The sequence below is a fragment of the Cyprinus carpio genome, chromosome B16 (genome assembly GCF_018340385.1).
Source record: "Cyprinus carpio isolate SPL01 chromosome B16, ASM1834038v1, whole genome shotgun sequence".
NCBI classification, from domain to species: domain Eukaryota; kingdom Metazoa; phylum Chordata; class Actinopteri; order Cypriniformes; family Cyprinidae; genus Cyprinus; species Cyprinus carpio.
The window spans coordinates 7,832,958-7,860,019 of record NC_056612.1 but is presented as its reverse complement, the minus strand read 5'-3'; the positions used below and the strand labels follow the sequence as shown (position 1 = coordinate 7,860,019).

General features: G+C 39.1%; 1 protein-coding gene and 1 long non-coding RNA gene across 2 annotated transcripts in view; both read left to right on the top strand.

Moving 5' to 3' along the window:
* Window positions 1-27,062, top strand: part of adcy2a (adenylate cyclase 2a) — a 124,513-nt gene that overhangs the window by 16,912 nt on the left and 80,539 nt on the right. The window lies entirely within an intron of this gene.
* LOC122139948 lies at window positions 6,856-10,499 on the top strand. Its single transcript, XR_006156679.1, has 5 exons — window positions 6,856-7,354; window positions 7,577-7,638; window positions 7,731-7,822; window positions 7,917-8,035; window positions 8,084-10,499. It is a non-coding gene; the product is annotated as an uncharacterized LOC122139948 (long non-coding RNA).

Sequence of the window (27,062 nt, the reverse complement as noted above, 5' to 3'; positions counted from 1 at the left end):
TGGAATGAACTCTTTTTACAGTTTACCATAAAAAAAAATAATAATAAATAAATAATGGTGTTTTATAAATTAAGTGACTGACTTTTTTGTGACAGGTGGGATTCAGCTTACGGCACTTCCCATTCATTCCTATGGTATCTGTAAATAGTGACTGAGTGCCGTACAACTCTGACTGAAATTCAATGATGTCAAGGCTGTAATGTGATTGGTTATTAAGGCACGCTTGATCCAAGTTGGCTGTTACGCTTATTAAGTATACAGACCCTCTCATCTCCCTATAGTAAGACAATCTCTGCTGCAAGACCTGAATTTGGTGCGTCTAATAAGGGAGACATACAAAATGTGCAGCGCTTTGTATGTGTCACCGCTTAACTTCACATACTTCAGAGAGCAAGCATTTCCATGCCCATGTGCACCAAACATACAGAATGCAATAGAAGTCCAATCATTTCACACATCTGGCCTCTAAAACAAAAGCATTTAACAATGTGTTTTTGCAGACCTCTGTTTATTGCCCTGTACATGGAGGTGAGCAATGTGATTTCAGCTTTCATCTCACACAGCTCTGAGGTTACTCAGACGTCAAAGGTGATTTTAACTCTTCAGTGGTCAGCTCTCTTGAAGACTAAATATTCTCAGCCACATACTGCTGCAATTGCTCTGTGGCACCCTTAACACTTCCACCATTAAGAGTTCTTCTCTCTGGGATGATCTGCAGTGGTACAGTGACCTGTACACAGCTATATGGGCACACATTTTCTGGGATCGCTTGGCACCAGAGACAAATGCCAGTGCCAGCTGCTGCTGGAATCATCACTGATAGTAGAAAGCATGCATCCAGACACCTTTTTTGGCTCTTCACAGGTGTCAGGTCACAACAGTGCACACATTTTTGGTAATTACAACTGAAGTTGCATCTGAAATGTCAAGAGGAATAATGGACCTATTAGAGCACTTTCTTCTTTCTGTAAGCTCCCTTCGTCTCAAGTCAGATGTGTGAAGACAGGTCACTGAAAGGTCTCCCGTCATAGAATTAAAATATCTGTGCCATTAATGTTCGGTAACCGTGGTGTTAATGTTGCAGAGGGCATTTCGTTTCCCTGAGAAACAAGTAAGGCAGGTAATTAATTAGGCTGTTTTGTATGTAGGTAACAATGAAAAACAATAAATTAAGCAATGATTAAAAAGGTTGCTTCTGAATGTGCATTCCACTTCATTTAGATTACAAAGCTCATTAAGATGCTTGGATGCTCTTCTATCTCTATCTGTTTGAAAACATCTAGGCCATTGTTGTTAGCCTATGATACTGTTAAAGCTGAGATGCATAGTAAATTCCCAGCGACATTACTTAACAAATATGTTGCTTTAAAGATCAAATTGATCTTTAAAGCAACATTTTTGTTAAGTAATGGATCAATGAAATGCCTTGATGAGGCATATGGTATTCTGAGGGAGGACATTTGACATTCTAAATCTAGAGAGCATTTGATTGGACACAAATTTCCACAGCCTTATTGTGAGATGTGTCATTAAATATTTTTATTCCATTTTTAAATAAGATAGCTTTTACTTCATTTAAATCGGTCAACTCTTAGGAATATCCTACACTACATGATTGTAAAGATAGCACTAAAGCTAACAGTCATGGTCTAAAAGCTTCGTAACAACGCTGCACACAAAATTTTGGTTTTATGTTGTATTTAAATGTTTTGACATATATATGGTTCTCCTTTTGTTCTGTGTAGAACCTCTAGTACTGTATGTGAAACATGCCATAAAAACAAACAAACAAACAAAAACAAAAAACAAATTCTCACTACTTCAGTAACTGATAAGACTGTACACTAACAACTTATATGTAGCCACATGTTTCTGACTTCCTCTGTGGTTTGAGCCATAGAGGAAGTCAGAAACCAACCAACAAAGAGTCTCTAGTGTACACCATAGCTCAGCTGCTGCTTTAAATGCAGAGGGGCCTTCACGTCATCTTAGTCGTGCTGGCTGCAGGGAAAAGAAAAGAGTTCCAAATTATACTCCATCACAATGAGGCTTGATACTCTGCCACAGTCAACACTTATTATTCTAAGTGTTTGCAGTAAATGTTAAATGTTCTCAATAAATTGCTCAGGATAACTTCTGATAGCCTTTCAGAAATTTTTTTTTTTTTTTTTTGTGATGTCGAATGATTCATTGTGATTAATCGCATCCAGAATAAAGGTTTTTGTGTACATAATATATGTGTGTACTGTGTATATTTATTATGTATATATAAATACACACTCATACAGTATATATTTTGGAAATATTTACATGCATTTACATGTATATATTTATATTTATATAATTTATATTATGTATAAATATATTTAATATACAAATATAATATATTTTGGTATGTACCTTTATTTTGGATGTGATTAATCACTATTAATCATTTGACAGCACCTTTTTTTTCTTAACAGTATGTATAAAAATAACAACTATATTGTACATTTAGATTACATAAATGACATGGAATATTCCATCCAATTGTTAATGTGCTCACATCCATTTATTCATTAAATGTAATGTCCATTTATTAATTAAATTTGTTTCCAGTCTTTGATTTTCTGTTTCACTTCAGTTTGATATTGAGCAGTCTACTGAGCTAAATTAGGAATAATCCAATCAGAAAAAATTTAGAACCTAGAACAGGGGTCACCAAACTTAGTCCTGGAGGGCCGGTGCCCTGTCCATTATATTTGTAGTTTATAAATTGCATTAATCATTTCAGGAACAAACTAATTTCTTCCTATTTTAATTCAAGGCAGCTAATATGACAAACCTCCTCCGCATGTTCATGTTTATTGAGAGTCTACTCCTGTCTTATAAGTAGATTCTACACACAACAGCCTGGATGGAAAAATCTATATTTACTATATTTAGTTATATGTTACTGAATATATATAGTTATATAGTTCCCTTTCAGTCGGTCACTCTCAACGTCACATCGGTGACCGATGAATTTGGATCTCACTTCGAGAGACCAATCTACTTCGAGTGTAACCTAAACGAGCCAATGCACATTGGCATGCAATTATTGCATCCAGCTGCAGCTGATCACAGAGCGAGCATAAAAAGGCAGCAGGTGCAATGCACACCAGCTTTTCGTGTCAAAGCTGAGTGACAATGGCTGCATCTGAAAACTTAGGCAGGTGACTTGCTGCCTTATCAGGCAATGACTTTGCAGGCAGCGTTTTTTGCACGAAGGCACCTCATGAAACTGATTTTGGACAGGCTTCTGAGGCAGAGTAACGGTTTAATGATCTACAGCAAAATATAGAGAGCTTTGGTGATAACTAAGTGGATATTTCATTACTGCAATATTAATTTCTCGCTAGAAATGACATAAAAAGTTGAAAACGTTGATCAAAAACATACATTTACTCACAAACTGACCACCAACTGCAACTTTCAGACGCCATCTTTATTTTTTGGCTTAACTGTCACAGAATGGAATGCACAGGATTGTGGGATACCAAAGGCAGCAAAGGATACATCTATGCTGCCTTCAAATATCGTCCAGATGAAGGCATCTCAGGACACAGGAACTGAAACTAACACTGAATTCGGATGTGCCTTGATGCCTTCCTACCTTGGAATGCGTCCTCTGAAGGCAGCATTTTTCAGTTTTCGGATTCAGCCAACATTGTTCTGCTCCATCCAGTGTCTTCAAGTGAGCTACGAGTTCAACGCATTATTGGAAGCATCTGGTGTGGGTGGTATTGCGCTTCAGTGGTGGTCGTTCCATGTCAAGTGGGTTGTGCACTTCAGACTGCACTACCCTCCTGTTGTGCTGCATCAGCCATTTCCCCTGTGCACCTCAGCACTAAGAGCATTTCCTTAAAAGAGCAATTTTCTCTTAAAGAGCCTTCTTTTCAAAGATGCCGTTTCACCCATGCGTTTGTGGATGCGGTCGTGGCGTTTGTGGATGACTCATATTCCCATTGCAAGAGATGACCATTTCGGAGCTGCGGACCAGGCTTCGCTACCTCCAGGTAGAGATCTACACGGAGGACCCGAGACCCGACACGGGATCCGTACGGGTTCGGGGGTATATTTTAATTGGTCAGACGGGTCCGGGTCCAGGTCAGGTCCCAATCTGTTACTTCGGGTCCGGGGCTGTTTAACATTCTGCCTAATACCAGAGTCAATCGGACTCGAGAATACCCGGCCATTATCAGAGTCAGTCAGCACTGTGTGTGTGTTTTGTAACTTTCAACTTGTAAAATTATGATGAGAAAAGTGTGAGTTGATAATTTGAAATAGTGTAAAAACAAAACAATGCTATGGCTTTACCTTTGACAACTGCCTTTTTTATTTAGAAGGTGGGACTTATTCTGCCATACTGCACTTTGCAGTTTCTCCAATTTTTATAATATTATGAGTGAACCGTCTTGTTATATTTAAAATTTTTTGCTCAGACTTGGCTCAGAGCACAGATATGATGGCAAATAAGTAAAGCTAACGTCAGCAGCCATGGCACTGGACGAGCAATTGTTATTATCCACTGGCTAACTGTCTAAATTATTATGCAAGTTGACTTGAGATAGCTACAAAAACTGCAAAGTTGCATTTGTCAAAGGCCCTACTCACGCACAGAGGTGGACAGTAACGGAGTAGCTTTACTTCGTTAGTGTACTTAAGTACATTTTTCAAGTATCTGTACTTTACTGGAGTAGTTTTATTTTGAGTAACCTTTACTTTTGCTTCACTACATTCCAAAGCATAAGATCATACTTTTTACTTCACTACATTTCATAAAACATATCATTACTCCTTATAATATATCACGTGCTCTGACCACGCAAAAGCTCACGTCTGATTCAAGAACGAGCTGATTCTTTTCAATGAACCTTTTAAATCGGTTTGCAAATCGCACCAAACGATTCATTCACAAATTAGAATAATCCGATTGCAGCTGTTCTCGTGTCTACAACTCACTGATTCAAATGAACCGTTTACTGCGATTCTCCAGTGAACTGAATTCACGAGTATGAACCATAAGACTGTATAAAAACATGGACGTAGTGTCCGTGACATCAACCGTAGACTCCTGAAGAGCATTTTTGAAGCTCAAAGTGTGCAGAGCGTGCCGTCACCATCTTGGCAGCGCGTTACCGCGTGACTCTCCTGAATAATCGAAAATGGGCAAAAAGGCGGGAGCTGGTTGCTGAAGCCACGCCCACCTAGCTCGACAGCAGTGTCATCAGCGGCAATCCACCTGTCACTCAAGTGGCCACACCCTTAATTATGCAGAACTTTAAGGCTTAATATAATTTAAACGATAAAAAATTTACCCCCTCACAGTTGTCATGAAGGGTAAAATTAGCTATATAGATCAAAATAATTTTTTGAACCAGGCTGTAAACGTTTTTTTCTCCTGTAAAGTTGGGCATTTTAACATGGGGAGTCTATGGGACTGACTCCCTTTTGCAGCCAGCCTCAAGCAGCCAGTCGATGAATTGCAGTTTAAGTTACTTCCTTCCTTCCTAAAAGTAAGTTACTAATGTCGAATTTTAGGATTAATTATTGTAACTGAAAACCATATTTAGGTCAAAACTGTCAGCTGTTTGTGAACTAAATCTGTTGTAAAGGGTGATCTATTTAAGCCCACTAAAATGCTTGAATGCAGACACATCAATCAATGTCTCTATGTTTTAGGTCAAAAAAAGGAAACATTAAAATAACACAAATTAAATAAAATAACTCATGCACGTTCAAATTCTCCGTGTGATGTCTGTTTTGATATTGTTTATCAACAGTATAATTTTTTATATTGTTTTGATTAACTAGCCGAGTAGACAGATATGAATGTTTCTTCATAACCATACTGGAAATAAGTAAATATTGTTAGCTGATGCTAACTGTCTAGCTAACAAGCTTGCTGGTGCTAAGTTGAGGTAATTAAAAAAAAAAAATAAAGTCCAAATATTTTTATTCAACCACCTAGATTACATCTGGGGAAAAAAAAGAAAGGATTTGATGTTCAGAACATGGTAACTACAGTAATTATCAAAGTGGAAAGTCATGCCCTCTGGGGGTATTTGGCCAGGGGTGTTTTTAAAAATCATTATGAAAATATAATTATATTTTCCTTAAAATGTTCTTCCTAACTTCAGGCCTTATTCTCATGTCATACCCAGCTGTGATGTTCTGTAAAACTACAAACTTTAAACTTGTTAACCATGGTGTGCCTTCTTTAGGACAGCACATCTTTTATTATTGTACATAAAAACTGGATAAAACACCATGTCTGTACAAATGTGTTTACTAAATGCCTTTGTTATTAATACAACTTATTTTGTATGAGAAAATTTGAGCACCATTCAAAATAAGTGAAATTCAGTAGACAAGACTGCATTTTTTAAATGTGTGAAAATTATTTTTTGTTGTGTGTCTTACTCCTCATGGAATATAATAGTCAAGGTGAATGCAACAAATAACATCACAAAAAAAGGTTTATTGTAAAGGTTTACATTTACAGATAATGATAAAAAAAGAATGAAAATGGACAATTACAATATGACCAAACAAGCTTTTGTAATTACAAAGGCCTAAATCTCAACCCCTGTACATAGTGGAATTATGACCGCAACCTTCTCTTAAGTGTGACTTAACTGCACAGTTGAAGTCCACACAAAGCCAGAACTTTCCCTATCCGATCTTTTTTTTTCCTCGTCTCAAGAAATATCTACGTCCACACGAAACCACAAAACCGACACAAAACAATGTAATATACATGCCAGACCAGCGTGTGGTGCTATAATTCTGCCACAGAGATACACTAAAAACAGACAAGAAAACTTGGATTATGCGCATAAACCTTGCGCGCGGTATACAAACGAACATGGAACAATACATTTATTAATCGGTGTTAATGTTAGTTAATAAAAAGACAATTGTTCAGTGTTTGTTCATGTTTTTGTTGCTGTTATGTGACATAGCAGTGTCTGACTAGCGGCGAGATGTGGGCTGATGATGTCATCGTTTCAGAAAACATATGGATACACAAATGCGGTGTTTTCAAATTTATCCACTCTGGAACCTGGTTTCAAAAAATATTGGTTTCACTCTCCCAAAATGCTGGATCTGTGTGAACGAAACGCCTATACGATACAAAATGTATGCGTATACAGCGAAACGTGTCTCCATGTGGATGGGGCCTAAGTACAACTCTGCCTGCAATACGCTCCACGGGGAGACTCTTCGGCATCTTGAGGCTCTTGAGCGCAATTTCAATAATCAAAGCCCGCAGGAAGAGCCAAGTCATGTGAATAAAAGAGTCAAACGGATGCATAATGTGGGCATTGCGGTAAGTTGAACCTTAAATTAAAAGACATAGTCGTGAATTGTACCTCGCCAAGTTAGCTTAAATGAGCACTTAGCTACACAACTACTGTTTGTCCTATGCACTGTTGTATGTGTCCAGCATATTTAACAGATTGTCCGTATTATGCAATGTTGTTTGAAAACTCTTTCTTTCATATGCATGTTTGTGTGTATGTATTAAAGCTTTTTAAATTCTACGTTACAGGAAGCTGTAAGGCGCCTCCATAACTCGGAAAACAACCCACATAAATTAAATCCACAAACTGGGTAAGACTGCTGTTTTTCTTACATGCTTTTTATGGGCTTTTGCGTAATCATTTTAAAATTAATTATTGACACAGGACTCTGTTTCCACACAGAATAAATTCACCTCATAATCAGGCAGTGATTACTTATCTGCTGGAGGAATTAAAGACGTCTTTTGCAGATGCAGACTCTTAGTCTATAAAAGGTAATCATATGTTATTGTAATCATTTCATGTCCCTTATTTTGTGCATATTCTAATTTGAATTTCTGTCACTTATCTGAATCATTTTTTATTCAGCATGTTGCAGGACTTACTATGAAACACTGTGGAGGAAATACACTTTGTCTCTGCCAGAAAAGTTACAGATTAGGGAAGCCATTATGGCACTGGCTAAAATCCGACAAAGGAAAAGATGAGTACATCTCTGGGTGTTTTTAGAGGTTAACTTGTGGTGTGTTTTGCAGTTGCTGGAGTCCAGGTCCAGGGTCATTCAAACAGATGCAGAAAGAGAACTGTGGCAGACAGCAATGCTGGAACTGATGTCTGATGAGGAGGATGCCATTGCTGATGGAAGGCCGGTGTGGGTTTTGAGATCTCCACCTCACAGGAACCCACAGTTGTCAGACCTTTGCCAGCAACTTCAGTGCAGATTGGAGGTAGATGCACGCTACATCCGTGCATACCATCAGTGTAAGACCTAATGAAACTGAGCCAGAAGGACATTAATTTTTGGAACTCTAAGAAGCACTGGTTCATTTGTGACCCTATTGCTCCTCGGATGCTACAGTGATGGCTGCCCACTGTTCCAAGTGTCACTGGATGGCTTAAATATAGAGGTTACCATACATTGGTCAATATGTCACTTTTACTTCACTTTTAAATTGTGTTTTAGTATTTAGTGTTTAGTATTTTAGCTTTTATAATTTATAAATATAATTGCACCTTTATAATTGCACATTTGTTTTTGTTTTTCTTATTTTGAGTTTGTTTACTAATTCTTACCTATTTTGCTTTATATATTTATTAGATTTGTACAGTTCCATATTCTGTAACTTTGTTAATATTGCTTTGTGTTTGGTTGCTTTATATGTGTGAAATATTCGTTTCGGTTCAGTCCCGCATTCAATAACATTTGTAAAAAATATATTATTAAATTGTTATCTTTATTTTATAAGTGCACAAAGTTTTGTTGTTATTATGTCTGTATACAAAAAAAAGTAGACCCTTTACAGATTCGATTGATGTATTGCTCTTATCTGTACAATCAAAACTGAAAGTGTAATTTAAGTTCTTTTCGGGGTTATCAGGAGAAAATACCCCAAAACCGTGCCCTTCATCGGTTACTGTTCAAGATGTTAACGCAGAAACACATCTTCGGGTGCGTCTGTCCCAGAGATTGGTTTGCAGCAATAGACCTGAAGGACGTCGATGTGTCGATTATTCCACGCCACAGACCATTTCTGTGGTTTGCGTTCAAAGGACGGGCATATCAGTACAAGGTCCTGCCCTTCGGGCTGTCCCTGTCTCCCCGTGTCTTCATGAAAGTCATGGAGGCGGCTCTTGTTCCCTTCAGAGAGCAGGGTGTTCGCACCTGGTGCTCCGTAACCTCAACATGTTGGGTCTTCTGGTCAACTGGGAAAAGAGCAAACTTTTCCCAACACAGAGGATCTCTTTTCTCGGTATGGAATTGGATTCATTCGAACAGACAGCACGCCTCACAGAGGAACATGCGCAGTCGGTGCTGCCCTGCATGAATTCGTTCAAGGGCAGAATGGCGGCCCCACTGTCCCACCTATTTCAGAGGCTCCTGGGGCATATGGCAGCTGCAGCGGCATTTACACCACTAGGGATATTGCATATGAGACCGCTTCATCACTGGCTTCATGGCCAAGTCCCGAGGTGGACGTGGAAGTGCCGAACTCACCGGGTCCAAGTTACACCGGCCTGTCACCAAACCTTCACCCTGTGGTTGGATCTTATGTTTCTCTGGGCAGGAGTGCCCATGTAACAGGTCTCCAGGCATGCTGTGGTTTTCACGGATGCCACCACCACCGGCTGGGGGGCTACATACAACGGGCACGCAGTGTAGGGGTATGGACGGACCCCCATCTGCACTGGCATGTCAGTTGCCTAGAGTTGTAAGCAGTGCATCTTGCCTTGAACCGTCTTAAAGGGCGCTTATGAGACAAACACGTGCTGGTCCAAATGGAAAACACAGCGACCGTTGCATACATCAACCGACAAGGTGGTCTGCGCTTCTGTCACAAGTCACAATTCGCCCACCAACTCCTCTTTTGGAGTCGGAAGGTTCTGAGGTCACTTCATGCCATTCACATTCCAGGCCTGCTCAACCGTATGACCAACGAGCTGTCTCAAGCTACGCTCCCGGGAGAGTGGCGACTCCATCCCCAGACAATCCAGCTGATTTTGGGTCTGAGCCCTGAGATGCTACGCAGACTGGACACAAAGCTTTATGACCTCAGACCAGCTCTTTGTTTGTTACGGAGGCCGGCAGAAGGGGAAGGCCATCTCTAGGCAGAGGATGGCCCATTGGATTGCGGATGCCATCACCCTGGCTTATCAGGCACAGGGTGTGCCCTGCCTGCCCAGGTTGCGAGCTCACTCTACTAGGAGTGTTGCATTCTCCTTGGTGCTGGCTCGTTGACAGATATTTGTGGTGCTGCGGGCTGGGTGACCCCCAACATGTTCCATTGATTCTATAGCCTTCGTGTGGAGCCAGTATCCTCCTGTGTTCTCACCTCAAATGGGTAGTGGCACTGAGAGGCCCCGGTTAGTGTCGGCTTGCTAAAACTACTCCAGAGTGTCCACACTTTAGCCTCTGTCAAGCTTCTCCATCCCCTCAGCAGCAATACGTGGTGGAACATCCGGCGCCAGTATGAGGACGGATGTGTGGTTGGGGGCCTTTAGTAGGCTGGGTTCCATATATGAGACCTAAGTGGATCCCATATGTGTAAAGTCCACAGTATAGCCTCCGAGCCCGTGTTTCCCTGGCAGACTTCTGCCATTTCCAAGAGGGTTTCAATCACCTCCAATTCATATGGGTATTTGCTCCCAAGACCTCCTTCAGGAAGGATGGGGATTCCGCAGTGTCCCTGTTCAAAGTGGAACGGGTATGTTTTCCCAGTGTTATCTAATCTCACTGAGTGGGTAGTGCTATGACAACGGTGAGTGGTCTTCTTGTTGCGAGCCCCGGCCTACACCTAAAAGGGTGCAGGTGGCTCGCACAGGGCACTGGAAGGGGCAGCATCCATGGTGCTTTGGTAGAGGATCCCAATTCATTGGTCACCGGCGTGATGTAGAGAGTGACCGACTGAAAGGGAATGTCTCGGTTACGTATGTAACCCTCGTTTCCTGATGGAGGTAATGAAGACGTCACGTCCCATCGCCACAGCTGCTGTACCACCGTTGAGCAGCCGGGTATGCATTGCACCTGCTGCCTTTTTATGCTCACGCTGTAATCAGCTGCAGCTGGATGCAATAATTGCATGCAAATGTGCATTGGCTTGTTTAGTTTACACTCTAAGTTGATTGGTCTCTTGAAGCGAGATCCCAATTTGTCGGTCAACGACGTGACGTCTCCATTTACTCCATCAGGGAATGAGGGTTACATACGTAACCGAGAACTTATATCACTATAAAATCACAGACAAAAAGACAAGACCTATCTAAGATATAGTATATAAGATATAATATATAGTATATAAAATATAAGTACATCTTTCCTTGACCTAAAGAGGTGTCCACACTAATCTCATACAAGTATAAAATTTATGGTTTACTCTATCTGTGCAGACAAATAACTACCCTGTTTTGATGTTAATCCTTGTGCACTGTTTTTTTCTTCCCTTAGCTTGAGAGGAGACTTCGCTCTGTTTCTGAGCGTCAAAGTGGTAACTAGGAAACATTCTAAGTAAAGGTCAAGATACTGGTCACGTGTTGCTAAGCCAGAGTGATGTGCTTTCCATCAAACAAGCTCTTGTGTCCATATCCCTTGTGGCTTTATGGCTGTTGACATCTGCTTCATTATTTGTTTGGTTTTGTAGAAAACAAACCATTTCCCGAACAAGGTTCTATGATCATAAATGAGTAGATTTGAGAGATGACCAAAGCTGCCCTGAAGATTTCAATTAAAGCACAGGAACAAATTGCATTTTAGTTTATAACTGTTGTAGGTCATAAAGAGGGCAGGTCAGAGGTTTCCAGTATAAGTGCAGGACATTGGTATAGTGCGATTATAAAAATCTCATTAAGTCAATGGATAATCAGTCATCCTGAAAACAGTTATTTTTTTTTCCCCTCTGTCTTTCACATTTATAGGGATATACTGTTTGTGGTGAAGAGAGAAAATTTTCTCAGCAGAGGGTGTCACAGCATTAATGTCTTGAGCCTGGCTGAGGCAACTAGTGTTGTCTAGTCTCTTAATAGCTGGTCGTGTTATCTCTGTGTGAGTTTCATGAGAATATTGCTAGAGTAACAGATAGCATTTGAAGATATCCTAAAATGAAAAAAAAAAGGCTCTCATACAGAGAAGAGAAACAGGGCTAATATTTGCTGTGTCCAAGAGATACTACCTACAATGAAATAAATGTAATATCACACATGAAATGTGACATCTGCATTTACGCATTTGGCTTTTTAGCCCAAGCCACTTAAATGGAAGGTATACATTGTACAGTATTGCATTTCATGAATTCAAATAATACACATTTTTTTTATGCAATATATGGGAATTAAAACCTTGGCCTTGGTGTTGCTACCATCATGCTCTACTGTTTAACCCCTTACCAGTCACCCCCCATTTTCGGCATAGAGACAGAAATGACATACCCAAAAAAAAAAGTTTTTTTTAAAGTTATCGTAATCGTGTGTTATTGTTTGGATATGTTGTGGTTACAGAGGTTTCTCAGTGTTGTTGTGGTCAGATATCAACGCGGACGTGTACAGGAAGCAAGTGACACGATGACGTTGTCTTGTTATGACCTATGGTTATGACACTAAAGACTGACAAGGCGAAGGACGAATCAGAGCTTGTCTGAGTCACAGCGCGAGCACAGAGCAGTGCACACACACTCACACACACACACACACACACACACACACACACACACACAGAGCGCTGGGAGAGGCTATTTATCATCAGATAGCGTAAATCAGTGGAAAATGAATAGAAATGATGATTCTGTCAGAAGAAATATGAAGTAAACATGAGTAAATATATCCAAATATCTGCATGTGCATGCATCTTTGGACTATAATCCCTTATTGACACTATTCAGTGAATCTATGTGAACACAAATAAACCGCTGCTGACGTGACTGAATATGAATGAGTGGTGAATTTCTATTCAAAATTAGACATAATACGGATTTATTATTTTGCACTCCTGACATAAATTACTAAATTACTGTTACTGCAACAATGTTTTAAAAAATTTTTATTATTTTTTTTTTTTTATTAAGTGGTCAAATATCGAAACTAGGGTCTTTAATCTTTCTACTGATTGCACAGTTTGTCCAGAGTGTGATGTTTAATGTGCTGTGAAAGTGAAACAACAATAATCTGGGGCCGTCGCCGATCCTTGAACGCAAAGGGGTTTTAAACATTAAAGGAATGCAGTCCTGATTTGTGGTGAGATTAAATATGTTAAAGATATGTTCAGAAGTAACCATGTAAATTATTTACACACAACAATTACTGAAATGTCCAAATTGAAATTTCAGATTAAATCTATTCTTCATGGCATCATAGATTTAATAATATGATTTTATATGATGGATTTTCATAGTTAATGGTGAAATTCTGGGACATGTGTAAAACAATAACATTGATACAGTACATACAATGCATGGTTAATAATCAACCTAATGCAACATTAAACTGTCTGTGGTTAAAGAAACATCTACAGTATGCATTGGAGTCATTCCACTGAGATTTGAAAATTAATTGGAATGACATATTTAGATCGCATTAATAAACAGCAGTTCATTGTTCACTGCAAAGTCATTGGAAACTACCCACATATTCACTAGGAAGTCCACATGTCAAACACAGGGCAATTCAGATTGGCATTAACTCCGTGCTATGCTGCTGCAATTATTTTTTTGTGAGCATGCTTCAATTAACCTAGCTGTAGACGCACATACTGTCTGACTCTGCCAAGCCACACATGCAAGTTCAAGTTCAAGTTGAACTTTATTGTCATTCCGCTACATGTGGGGACATACAGTGGAACAAAATGTCATGCCTCACAGGACCACAGTGCTACATAAATACAAACATACAACAATGAAGTAAAACAGTATAAACCTATACACCACTAACCTACTGACAGATTTTGACTATAAACTTTTATATAAAATATATAAAAGTTTACCTATACATAAGCTAAAAAAACAAAATACAAACTATACAAATGCTACACATAAACACTGTACCTATACACAACTAACCTACTGACAGATTATAAATATACTATACATAAATGTTTACCTATACATAGACTGAAAAATACAAATATATAGACTATATGAATGCTTCACATAATACTGTACATGTGCAAAGGGAAACATCCTTAGTCATGCAGCAGGCTGGGGAACAGTGCAAGATAATTTGTAGTGCACGAGCATGTAAACACATATTTGAGTCTTTTATGGGATTATGTACACACAGCAGTGAGTGTGAAAAGTGTCTAGTGCGCATAGAGGAGATTTGCAAAAAAAAAAAAAAACCTTTTCCAGACAGTTTTTCTGTGATGTGGTAAGGTTTGGGGGTGTAGGAGGGGGGATGGTCCATGTTTCAGGAGGTAGAGGGTTTGTGTGGGGGTTTCAGAGGAGGGTGGGGTTGTTTGAGTTCAGGGCTTTCACAGCCTGGTGGAAAAAGCTGTTGAGCAATCTGGCGGAGCGGGCTCTGATGCTCCGGTACCGTCTTCCTGATGGTAGGAGCTGGAAGAGATTGTGGGAGGGATGGGTGGGGCATCGTGTAAGAAAAATGTCCAGGATGGAGGGGAGAGGGGCACCGATGATCTTTGCAGCTGTGTTCACTGTCTGCTGGAGGGTCTTGCGGTCTGCTGCACTACAGTTCCCATACCAGACAGTGATGCAGCTGGTCAGCACGCTCTCTATGGTTTCTCTGTAGAATGTGGTGAGGATGGGTGGAGGGAGACTTGCTCTTTTCAGCCGGTGGAGAAAGTGTAGGCGCTGTTGTGCCTTCTTTGAGAGTGACATGGTGTTGGTGGTCCAGGTGAGATCCTTTGTGATTTCCACCCCCATGAATTTAGTGCTGCTGACTCTCTCCACAGTCGAGCTGTCAATGGTCAGTGGGGGGTGGTCAACGAAGTTTCTTCTGAAGTCCACTACAACCTCCTTTGTCTTCTCCACATTGAAGGACAGGTTGTTAGTGCCACACCATTCAGCCAGCTGTGCCACTTCCTCTCTGTAGTGCGTTTCATCGCTGTTGCTGATGAGACCTACCACAGTTGTGTCATCCACAAACTTGATGATGTGGTTGGAGCTGAACTTGGCAGTGCAGTCGTGGGTCAGCAGCGTGAAGACAAGCGGGCTGAGCACACAACCATGCACCTGTTTTCAGTGTGGTAGTGCTCGAGGTGTTGTGGCCGACACGGACTGACTGAGGTCTTCCAGTTAGAAAGTCCGGGATCCAACTACAGAGGGAATTGTTAAGGCCCAGCAGGTTTAGTTTATTAATGAGCTGTTGTGGGATTATTGTGTTGAATGCTGAGCTGAAGTCGATGAACAGCATTCTGACATAGGAGTCTTTATTTTCTAGATGGGTAAGAACCAGGTGGAAGGTGAAGGAAATTGCATCATCTATAGAGTAGTTTGGACGGTATGCAAACTGGAGCGGATCGAATGTGTTGGGGATGCTGGTTTTGATGTTGTACATGACTAACCTCTCAAAGTACTTCATCATGATTGGAGTCAGCGCTTTGGGACGGTAGTCATTTAGACAGGACACAGGTGATTTTTTTGGTACCGTATGATGGTTGTGAATTTGAGACATGTGGGGATGACTGCCTGGCTCAATGAGGTGTTGAAGATATCTGTTAGGACATCTGTCAGCTGTGCAGGACAGTCTTTCAGTACATGGCCATGTATGTTGTCAGGACCCACAGCCTTGCGTGGGTTAATCCTAGATAGGGTCTTCTTTACGTCGGCTGGAGACAGACAGAACACCTGGTCGTTGGGAGGTATGGGCAGTTTTTGTGCAGGTATGTCATTCTGCATTTCAAACCATGGATAAAGTGGTTGAGTGCCTCCAGGAGAGATGTGTCATCATCACAGGCCTGTGGCGGGGACTTGTAGTCTGTGATGGTCTGAATGGCTTGCCACAGGCTCTGTGTGTCTCTGCTGTCTGTGAAGTGAATGTTGATTTTTTGAGCATATGACTGTTTTGCATTTTTTATGCCACAGGACAGATTGGCTCTTACTGTTTTGAGGGCTGCTTTATCTCCTGATCTGAATGCTTCATCTCTGGTCTTTAGCAGCCCACAAACCTCTGCTGTCATCATGGCTTCTGGTTTGCACGTGTGGTGATGGTCTTGGCAACTGTAACATCATCAATGCACTTTTCGATATAAGCACTCACAGTTTCAGTGTACTCCTGCAGGTCTGTGAGGTTGTTGTAGGTGGCTGCCTCTTTAAACATGTTCCAGTATGTGCACTGAAAGCAGTCCTTTAGTTTTGAGGTAGCATCATCTGGCCAAACTGTGATGAGTTTTTGAACCGGTTTGTCGAGTTCAGAAGTGGTCTTTATGCTGGAATTAGCATAACAGACATGTGGTCGGAGTACCCGAGGTGGGGACGGGGTACAGCCTTGTACGTGTTCTTTTCTGTTGTGTAAACATAGTCCAGTGGATTTTTCCCCCTTGTTGCAAAGTTCACATGTTGGTAGAACTTTGGCAAAACTGTCTTTAAGTTTGTGTGGTACTTTTACATGCCTGGCAAAGTCTCAAATTTGAATATCTTTCCAGGAATATTGTAAAAAACTAGCTATAGTCTTGGCTGAGCCAGAAGTCTATTCTGTGTGGACTTTGCATGTTCTCCCTATGTTGTTGTGTTCTGGTTTTCCCCATAGTCCCCTACAAAAACATGCAGGAATAATATTTTTGTTACGGAGTGAACAGGGGCCCGTTTCAGTAAGGAGGTTCAACCAACTCTGAGTTAAAACTTGAACTCTAAGTTGACTTACTCTGAGATGGGAAACTCTGAGTTTTCAAGTTCAGAACAGCTGAATTGTGTAAGTCAAGTCAAGTCACCTCTATTTATAAAGCACTTTATACAAAACAGATTGTGTCAAAGCAACTGAACAACATTAATTAGGAAAACAGTGTCAATAAAGTAAAATGACAGTTAAAGGCAGTTCATCATTGAATTCAGTGATGTCATCATTCAGCTCACTTCAGTTTAAATAGTATCTGTGCAATCATTTGCAATCAAGTCAACGATATTGCTGTAAATTAATTATCCCCAACTAAGCAAGCCAGAGGCGACAGCGGCAAGGAAACAAAACTCCATCGGTGAGAGAATGGAGAAAAAACCTTGGGAGAAACCAGGCTCATTCGGGGTGCCAGTTCTCCTCTGGCTAGACAAAACCAGCAGTTCAATTCCAGGCTGCAGCAAAGTCAGATTGTGCAGAAGAATCATGTGTTTCCTGTGATCTCCGGTGGTAGTCTGAGACAAGGTCTTTACAGGGTATTTGGGGCTAATCTAGTTGTCCTGGTGTCCGCTGTCTTTCAGGGCTGTAGAGGTCCCTTCTCGGTGCTGATCCACCATTTGGGCTGGATACGTACTGAATCCGGGTGACTGCAGTGACCATCTGATCTGGATACAGATGGATCTGGTGGCTACGGTGACTTTGGAATAAGAAAGAAACAGACTAATATTAGCGTAGATGCCATTCTTCTAACGATGTAGCAAGTACATTGGGTGTTATGGGAAGTGTTCCCAGTTCCGGTTTACCTAATTAATGCAGCCTAAAACTCCTTTAACCGATTTGGATATTAGAAGCGTATTAGTGTGTGATGTCTAAGCCAGGTTAAAGAGATAGGTCTTTAATCTAGATTTAAACTCCAAGAGTGTGTCTGCCTCCCGAACAATGTTAGGTAGGTTATTCCAGAGTTTAGGCGCTAAATAGGAAAAGGATCTGCCGCCCGCAGTTGACTTTGATATTCTAGGTATTATCAAATTGAGTTTTGAGAACACAGCAGACGTGGAGGACTATATTGTAACTAGAGCTCGTTCAAATACTGAGGTGCCAAACCATTCAGGACTTCATAAGTAATAAGCAAGATTTTAAAATCTATACAATGTTTAATAGGTAGCCAGTGCAGTGTTGACAGAACCGGGTGAATATGGTCATTCATCCTGGTTCTAGTAAGAACTCTAGCTGCTGCATTTTGGACCAGCTGGAGTTTGTTTATTAAGCATGCAGAACAACCACCCAATAAAGCATAACAATAATCTAACCTTGAGGTCATAAACGCTTGGTTAACATTTCTGCATTTGACATTGAGAGCATAGGTCGTAATTTAGATATATTTTTGAGATGGAAAAATGCAGTTTTACAAATGCTAGAAATGTGGCTTTCTAAGGAAAGATTGCATCAAATAGCACACCTAGGTTCCTAACTGATGACAAAGAATTGACAGAGCAGCCATCATGTCTTAGACAGTGTTCTAGGTTATTACATGCAGAGTTTTTAGGTCCTATAATTAACACCTCTGTTTTTTTTTTTCAGAATTTAGTAGTAAGAAATTACTTGTCATCCAGTTTTTTATATCAACTATGCATTCCGTTAGTTTTTCAAATTGGTAAGTTTCACCGGGCCGCAAAGAAATATAGAGCGGAGTATCATCAGCATGTGAACAGTGAAAGCTAACGCCATGTTTCCTGATGATATCTCAAAAGGGGAACATGTAAAGCATGAAGAATAACGGCCCTAGTACTGAGCCTTGAGGTACTCCATACTGCACTTGTGATCGATATGATATCTCCTCATTCACTACTACAAATTGATGGCAGTCATATACAGTAGGTACGATTTAAACCATGCTAATGCACTTCCATTAATACCAACAAAGTTTTCTAGTCTATGCAAAAGAATGTTGTGGTCAATAGTGTCGAACGCAGTGCTAAGATCCAATAGCACTAATAAAGAGATACAACCACGATCAGATGATAAGAGCAGGTCATTTGTAACTCTAAGGAGATCAGTCTCAGTACTATGATATGGTCTAAATCCTGACTTCTAAGAGGGAATATAATTGTGAGGATACTACATTTTCTAGTATCTTGGACAGAAAAGGGAGATTTGAGATTGGTCTGTAATTAACTAGTTCTTTGGGGTCAAGTTGTGGTTTTTTGATGAGAGGTTTATTTCAGCCAGTTTGAAGGTTTTGGGGACATATCCTGATGACAATGAGGTATTAATAATAGTCAGAAGAGGATCTATGACTTCTGGAAGCACCTCTTTTAGGAGCTTAGATGGAATAGGGTCTAACATACATGTTGTTGGTTTAGATGATTTAACAAACTGTAGTTTGTCCTATAGTAGAGAATGAGTGGAACTGTTCCTCAAGGGATCTATAGTGCACTGTCTGATGCGATACTGTAGCTGACAGCTGCATGGTTACAATTTTATCTCTAATAGTATTGATCTTAGAAGTAAAGTAGTTCATAAAGTCATTACTGCTGTGCTTTTGGGAAATGTCAACACTTGTTGATGCTTTATTTTTCGTTAATTAAGCCACTGTATTGAATAAATACCTGGGGTTATGTTTGTTTTCTTCTAAAAGAGAGACGAAAAGTAATCAGATCTAGCAGTTTTTAATGCTTTTCTGTAGGATAGGTTACTAGGGTCTGCCCCAAAAGCTCGTCCAATTGTCTATGAAACCTATGTTATTCTGTGGGCACCACTTAGACATCCAGCCATTGAGTGATGACAATCTGCTATGTATCTCATCACCATGGTAAGCAGGGAGGGGACCAGAGCATATTACAGTGTCTGACATTGTGCTTGCAAGTTCACACACCTCTTTAATGTTATTTTTAGTAATCTCCGTTTACTAGTCGAACATCATTAGCGCCGGCGTGAAAAACAATCTTATTGTTTCTACGTTTAGCATTAGCCAGCACTTTTAAATTAGCCAAGATGAACTATAGTGGCTTTTGTTTTCACATTACGTACAATAGAATCACCAATAACTAGAGCACTTTCATCAGGTTTCTCAGTGTTTTGATTGGAATGGAAGAGCGGTGTTTTGACTCCCTACTATGCTGCCTCAAAATCACCCAGTTGCCCTGCTGCATAGTATGTACGGGACTCCCTGAGCTAGTCGCATCCAAAGCAATATCTAGAGAGCTCTTATCACATGTGAATCCCTCTTCACCAACAGAGAGAGATAAACTATACATGTGGCAAGCGGTGCAAATAACAATAGAAGCCATTACTCACCGTGACTGATGAAAGTTCAGTCAACTCTGAGTAGGCTGACACTGAGTTTAGCACGTGCACCACAACTATGAAAAACCATGATCAATGGAGCTCCAATATTACGATTCACCATGGCAACAACTCCTGCCAAAAAGACATCTGCATACTTTAGACTCAATACAAGTTTTATTCTTATCACTTTTATAATATCACAGGTGAAAACTGGCAGAACACTAGGTTTTTGAACTAATAGGCTATTCATTTTCATGGTATCTCACGGGCAAAAAAATTAAATTAAAAATAATAATAATAATAATAATAAAAAAAAAAAAAAAAAAAAAATAAAAAAATATATATATATATATATATATATATATATATATATAAAACAATAATAATAATTAAAGTGCATTTATCTTATTTTACAAATGATCTGTTAAAAGGGTAAGAAAAATATGGCAGCAGCTATTTACACTAAGTGGAATTAACCTACTTTCTTAGCGATAGATTTACAGTAGGCTAAATGCAAATAGCTCTAGATACTATTCACACTTAGTGAAAATCGTGATATATTCTATTTACCATGTAAAAGTAACAGTTCTTTGCAACAGGCTAAGTGTAAATAATAATTAGATGCTATTTATACTTTATACTGGCAGATACATATTTGTATTTGCACCTCAGTATTGTACATTAAAAGGATGCAATAATAACAGATTGTAAATGATTATACTTATTAAAAATATAAATACTTTATCATTATTAAACACTTGTTAGGCACTTTACTTCCACTTTTAGAACATTTTCTTAATTTTTATTGAAAATAAATTCTAATGTAATGTGAAAGTCGGACTTGAACACGATCAATCGTGTTACAAGCTAGTTCTCTGCGCCAAACACGTTATTGCCTACACAACTGAAGCCGTTATTCACGCGCATCATATTTAATGGCAGAGCGTTTTGAAAAAGGGGAGGAGAACGAAAGAAACTCTGGGTTTACTAAAGAAAACCTGCTCCTGACCAGGTTAGGTTCATAGGTTAAGTTACCAAGGTAACTGACTCTGAGTATAAGTTACCGCTCTTTTAGAAACTGGCTAGACTTACCCTGCTTTCTCGGGTTTGACAAACCTCCCATTCTGAAACTGAAAACCTAGAGTTTCCCTCATTTCAGGGTTAACATACTCAGTTTTCACTTAACATCCTTTCTGAAATGGGCCCCAGGTCGAGAGGCATGCAGATGCATTTGCAAAGCTTTATTTAAAGATGTGGTCAAAACAGGTTAGGGTCAGACAATGGCACACAGGTATATCGAGGGCAAGACAAAAGAGTAGTCCAGTAAATAGACATGTGACAGTCGACAGTGAACAAAATCTTACTGGGTAAGACAAAGAGAGTGAGTATGCAACATCATTTTCACACATGGATTGGCCACCACAGAGTCCAGAGTAAGACCTTTACCCCAATGAGAATCTTTGGGATGTGCTGTAGAAGACTTTGCACAGCGGTCTGACTCTCCCATCATCAATACAAGATCCTGGCGAAAAATTTATGCAACTCTGGATGGGAATAAATGTTGTGACATTGCAGAAGCTTATTGAAATGATGCCACGGCGAATGAGTGCCATAATCAAAGCTAAAGGCAGTCCAATGAAATATTACAGTGTGTGACTTCTTTTTTTGGATGGGCAGTGTATATGTATATGTATGTATATATATGATATAATATATATATATATATAGTATATATATATATATATATATATATATATATATATATATATATATATATATATATATAAATAAAATAGGCTATATTACATATTGTAATATTATATAATGTTGTGCGCTATGTCACGCCCACTGAAGGCTCATCAGTAGATCACACAGGGTTAGTTCACTTCAGCGAGCCTTCAGTGGGCATGACAGATAGCACACAACATTATATAATATTACAATATGTAATATAGCCTATATATAATATATATATATATATATATATATATATATATATATATATATATATATATATATATATATATATATATATATATATATATATATATGTTAATGAGGAAGCACTAATATAAGTAATAAATAAGGTAATTTATTATTCTAATATGATTATTTCTTTTATTGTCATATATAAGAGTTATCTGTATAAATTATAAAAACTATGACAAGGCAATGTTTAACTTATATATATATTTATTTATTTTATTTATTACATGTTATATTATCTCACACATGGATCGGCATTTTCTATAATGTCTGAATTCTAAATCAAAATACATATTTGATATGACTTAATATATAATTAGCATAAAACAAACAATATAATTCACATTCTCAAGGATTAAATATTAAATGGAAAAAAATGTAAATGATTGCACAGCCATCAATTAGGTGGCGATATGCACTAAGCATGTAAACAACTAATGAACAAAAGAAGAAAGTTGAGAATGTCTTGAGTCTTAACCAGGAACATACTCTGAGTTAAATGAACTTACTCCCGGACGCGTTTTTGGAACCACATACAGTACCTTAAGTAAGCAAGGTTTGGGGTTAATCAACCGAGAACTGTGAACTGTGGTAAGAGCCTTGTATTTATTGCATGTGTGATTGGCTGATTCTATTGCATTTATGATCAATTATTATGTTTTCATTAGCATTTATTAATGCAGTTGGCTCATTTACTTAATCTGAAATTCTAATATTTTATTCTGTTCTGTGTGCCAGCTTGTTTGAAAGGATTGCATTATTTTAAACAAGACTACATTTTAAAGTCTTAAAATCAAATAAATTTCCTGTAATCATTTAACCATTACTTTATATAATATTTATTTTGTGAGGAACAGAACCAAACTGAACCAACTGTATGTAATGTCTAATTAATTTAGCTCAAAATATTCAGCAATATCTTGCAATTTTAATGGCTGAAGAGTTCCTGAACAGTGTAAATCATGGGGTGTGCTTAGCCTCAATGTTTATTGTGTGTTATGGGCATTAAACATTGGCGTTTAGCCAATATGTTTGAGATACTGTCAGTACATCCAAACTTCATATTTCAACATGAACCCCAACAGACAAAAAAGTTTTTTTGTACCTGTAAATGTTACATCCGAATAAAAGTCTCTCTCTTCTCAGCGCCGATGGCCTTGTGGGCAGTGAACTGACATGTAGCACTGTTGCCCTTTGGGCGTCCTGAGTCCCAGCTCGTGAACCTTTCCTGATCCCACCCCCCTCTCTCTCTCACCCACTTTGCTTCCTGTCGACCTACTGTCCTATCTAAATAAAAAGCATAAAATGCCAAAAAATAAATCTTTAAAAAGTCTTTCTCTTTCTCTCTCTCTTTTATATAAACCCCTATATAAAACCTTGCTATTTTACTTCTTCTTCTTCTTCTTCTTCTTCTTCTTCTTTTTCTTCTTCTTCTTCTTTTTCTTCTGTGAACCATTTATTTTCCAGTGTGGAAGAATGTGTGTATAGATGTATTTCATTTATGTGGTGTAATTTAAAGTATGTTCTAAAATAGGTACCGTAGAGAGGAAAACAGATCACTTTTTTTTGCAGTATATCAAGCTTCATTGCTGAAGTGATACTCAGGTCTTAATTTAAGATATGATACGTTAAAGTAGGATTTTTTGCAAATTCGTATTACAGAAGTAAATCTTAACTTGATTTGGGATTTTTATCCTATCTTACAAATTCTTATCTTATCTCTTAGTTAGGAAATCTTAAATTGCATTATCAAGTTTGACAATTCACTGCACAAGCTGCTGATGAGGTAAACAAAATAAATACTGCTGACTGTTATATGTGGAAGCTGTTGCGGCGGATGATGTAGGACGTATGCGTCGCGTGCGCGCCTCTGAGATATGTTAGTTTAACAAGTTTGTTTGCAGGAGCAAAGGAAGCAAAGTTTCCTTACTTTAGCAAAGGAAAACCAGTCTCCTCTTGGCTTATATCGAAATCCTCCAACATTTTTGTTTACAAATCCTCGGTTTGTCCTTCTAATTCATGACCGTCATTTTGTTTTGTTATCTCTTCACGTTCATCACTAATCACGCAACGCTGAAGTCCTACATCATCCACAGGAACTGCTTCCGTGTATGACAGATGGTGGAAGTGATAGAAAAGTGTTTATTACATTTGAAATATGGATATTTTTCTTACATAAACGCATGGATTCACTACAGGAGGCCTTTATTCACGCCCTGGAGCATTGTGAGGCACATTTTATTACAGCTGTGTGCACTTTATTTAAGGCAGTGCTTCCCAAACCTGTCCTAGAGGACTCCCTGCCCTGCACATTTTGTATGTCTCCCTAATCAGACACACCCCACACAGTGACGCAATCCCGCCCAGTATATCACCTCTTTTGCAAATGACATGGTCACAGAATTTTCTCTTGCTACAATCTAGTTTATCATCCTTGAGGCCTAATGTTGACATGTATACATAAATAAACATAATATTGGGTGATGGATGTGACCCCAGCTGAAGTGCAAAGACTAGTTGTGGAGTACATTGTAAAAAGTAAACAGACCCCATTATACTCTATTGCACCTTCACGTATGAGGTGTTTTCCATCCTGTCAATAAATTGGTTTTTGACACTTGGCGCACACAAATGTTGAGCTGATCGTAACTAATTCTACACTTTTTGACCTTCAGCATTCAAGGAAATATTGACAGAATTTTTCCAACTGCAGCTGATTTGGTGAAACAGTTGAGTCTAGTTTCTCCTCCAAGCAAATACTTAGAACTTGCAGACTCTGCTTTCATCACCTTGAAGACAGACTTAAACACTACTCTAAAGCCTATGAGCGCTTCAAACTGTTGGCATGAAACCATCCCAATAGTTGCAGAAGGCACAAAGAGGCAATTTACAACAACACTGCCATATTATCGTAGACAATGATGTATCGCACACCCCAGACACGACTTGAGTGGAAAATGAATCATCCGCGGTTGTGCATGCACTTGTTTCCACGTGAGCAAAGGTGTTTTTAAGAGTCTAACTTGCAAGTGCCAGACCACTGATTCGTCAAACCTGCTTTCCTGCAGTCTGTGTTCTTCTGACTATTTTGCAGTAAGTAACAAATATGTTTCTGGGAAATGTATTGGAGTAAAAGTATACATTTTAATTAGCAAATGTAGTGGAGTAAAAATAAAAGTTGGCTGAAATATTAAAAAAACTCAAGTAAAGTACAGATAGTCCCAGAAGATACTTAAGTACTGATACTTACAGTGCTATTGTTACCTTAAATATGACACATTAAATATGCCGTGAAACTTGCTAACTAGCATGTTATTAGGAACAGCGATTGTAATGTTTCATTAAAAACCCTTATACAGGTGCATCTCAATAAATTAGAATTACGTGGAAAAGTTCATTTATTTCAGTAATTCAACTCAAATAGTGAAACTTGTGTATTAAATAAATTCAATGCACACAGACTGAAGTAGTTTAAGTCTTTGGTTCTTTTAATTGTGATGATTTTGGCTCACATTTAACAAAAACCCCACCAATTCACTATCTCAACAAATTAGAATATGGTGACATGCCAATCAGCTAATCAAACTCAAAACACCTGCAAAGGTTTCCTGAGCCTTCAAAATGGTCTCTCAGTTTGGTTCACTAGGGTACACAATCGTGGGGAAGACTGCTGATCTGACAGTTGTCCAGAAGACAATCATTGACACCCTTCACAAGGAGGGTAAGCCACAAACATTCATTGCCAAAGAAGCTGGCTGTTCACAGAGTGCTGTATCCAAGCATGTTAACAAAAAGTTGAGTGGAAGGAAAGAGTGTGGAAGAAAAAGATGCACAACCAACCGAGAGAACAGCAGCCTTATGAGGATTGTCAAGCAAAATCGATTCAAGAATTTGAGTGAACTTCACAAGGAATGGACTGAGGCTGCGGCATCAAGAGCCACCACACACAGACGTGTCAAGGAATTTGGCTACAGTTGTTGTATTCCTCTTGCTAAGCCACTCCTGAACCACAGACAATGTCAGAGGCGTCTTACCTGGTCTAAGGAGAAGAAGAACTGGACTGTTGCCCAGTGGTCCAAAGTCCTCTTTTCAGATGAAAGCAAGTTTTGTATTTCTTTTGGAAACCAAGGTCCTAGAGTCTGGAGGAAGGGTGGAGAAACTCATAGCCCAGGTTGCTAGTAAGTCCAGTGTTAAATTTCCACAGTCTGTGATGATTTGGGGTCCAATGTCATCTGCTGGTGTTGGTCCATTGTGTTTTTTGAAAACCAAAGTCACTGCACCCGTTAACCAAGAAATTTTGGAGCACTTCATGCTTCCTTCTGCTGACCAGCTTGGTGTTGGTGTGCTTGACTGCCCAGCAAACTCACCAGACCTAAACCCCATAAAGAATCTATGGGGTATTGTCAAAAGGAAAATGAGAAACAAGAGACCAAATAATGCAAATGAGCTGAAGGCCACTGTCAAAGAAACCTGGGCTTCCATACCACCTCAGCAGTGCCACAAACTGATCACCTCCATGCCACGCCGAATTGAGGCAGTAATTAAAACAAAAGGGGCCCCTACCAAGTATTGAGTACATGTACAGTAAATGAACATACTTTCCAGAAGGCCAGCAATTCACTAAAAATTATTATTTATTTTTTTATTGGTCTTATAATGTATTCTAATTTGTTGAGATTGGTGGGTTTTTGTTAAATGTGAGCCAAAATCATCACAATTAAAAGAGCCAAAGACTTAAACTACTTCAGTCTGTGTGTACTGAATCTATTTAATACACGAGTTTCACAATTTGAGTTGAATTACTGAAATAAATGAACTTTTCCATGAAATTCTAATTTATTGAGATGCACCTGTACTCACTTCTGCTGTAAGCAAAGCTGGATCATGACGGATTTGCGCGAACATAAACACATTTTGGCAGTTCAGGGGTGCATTCCCTTCATAAACAAAGTAATGCACTGCGTCTTCCACCGC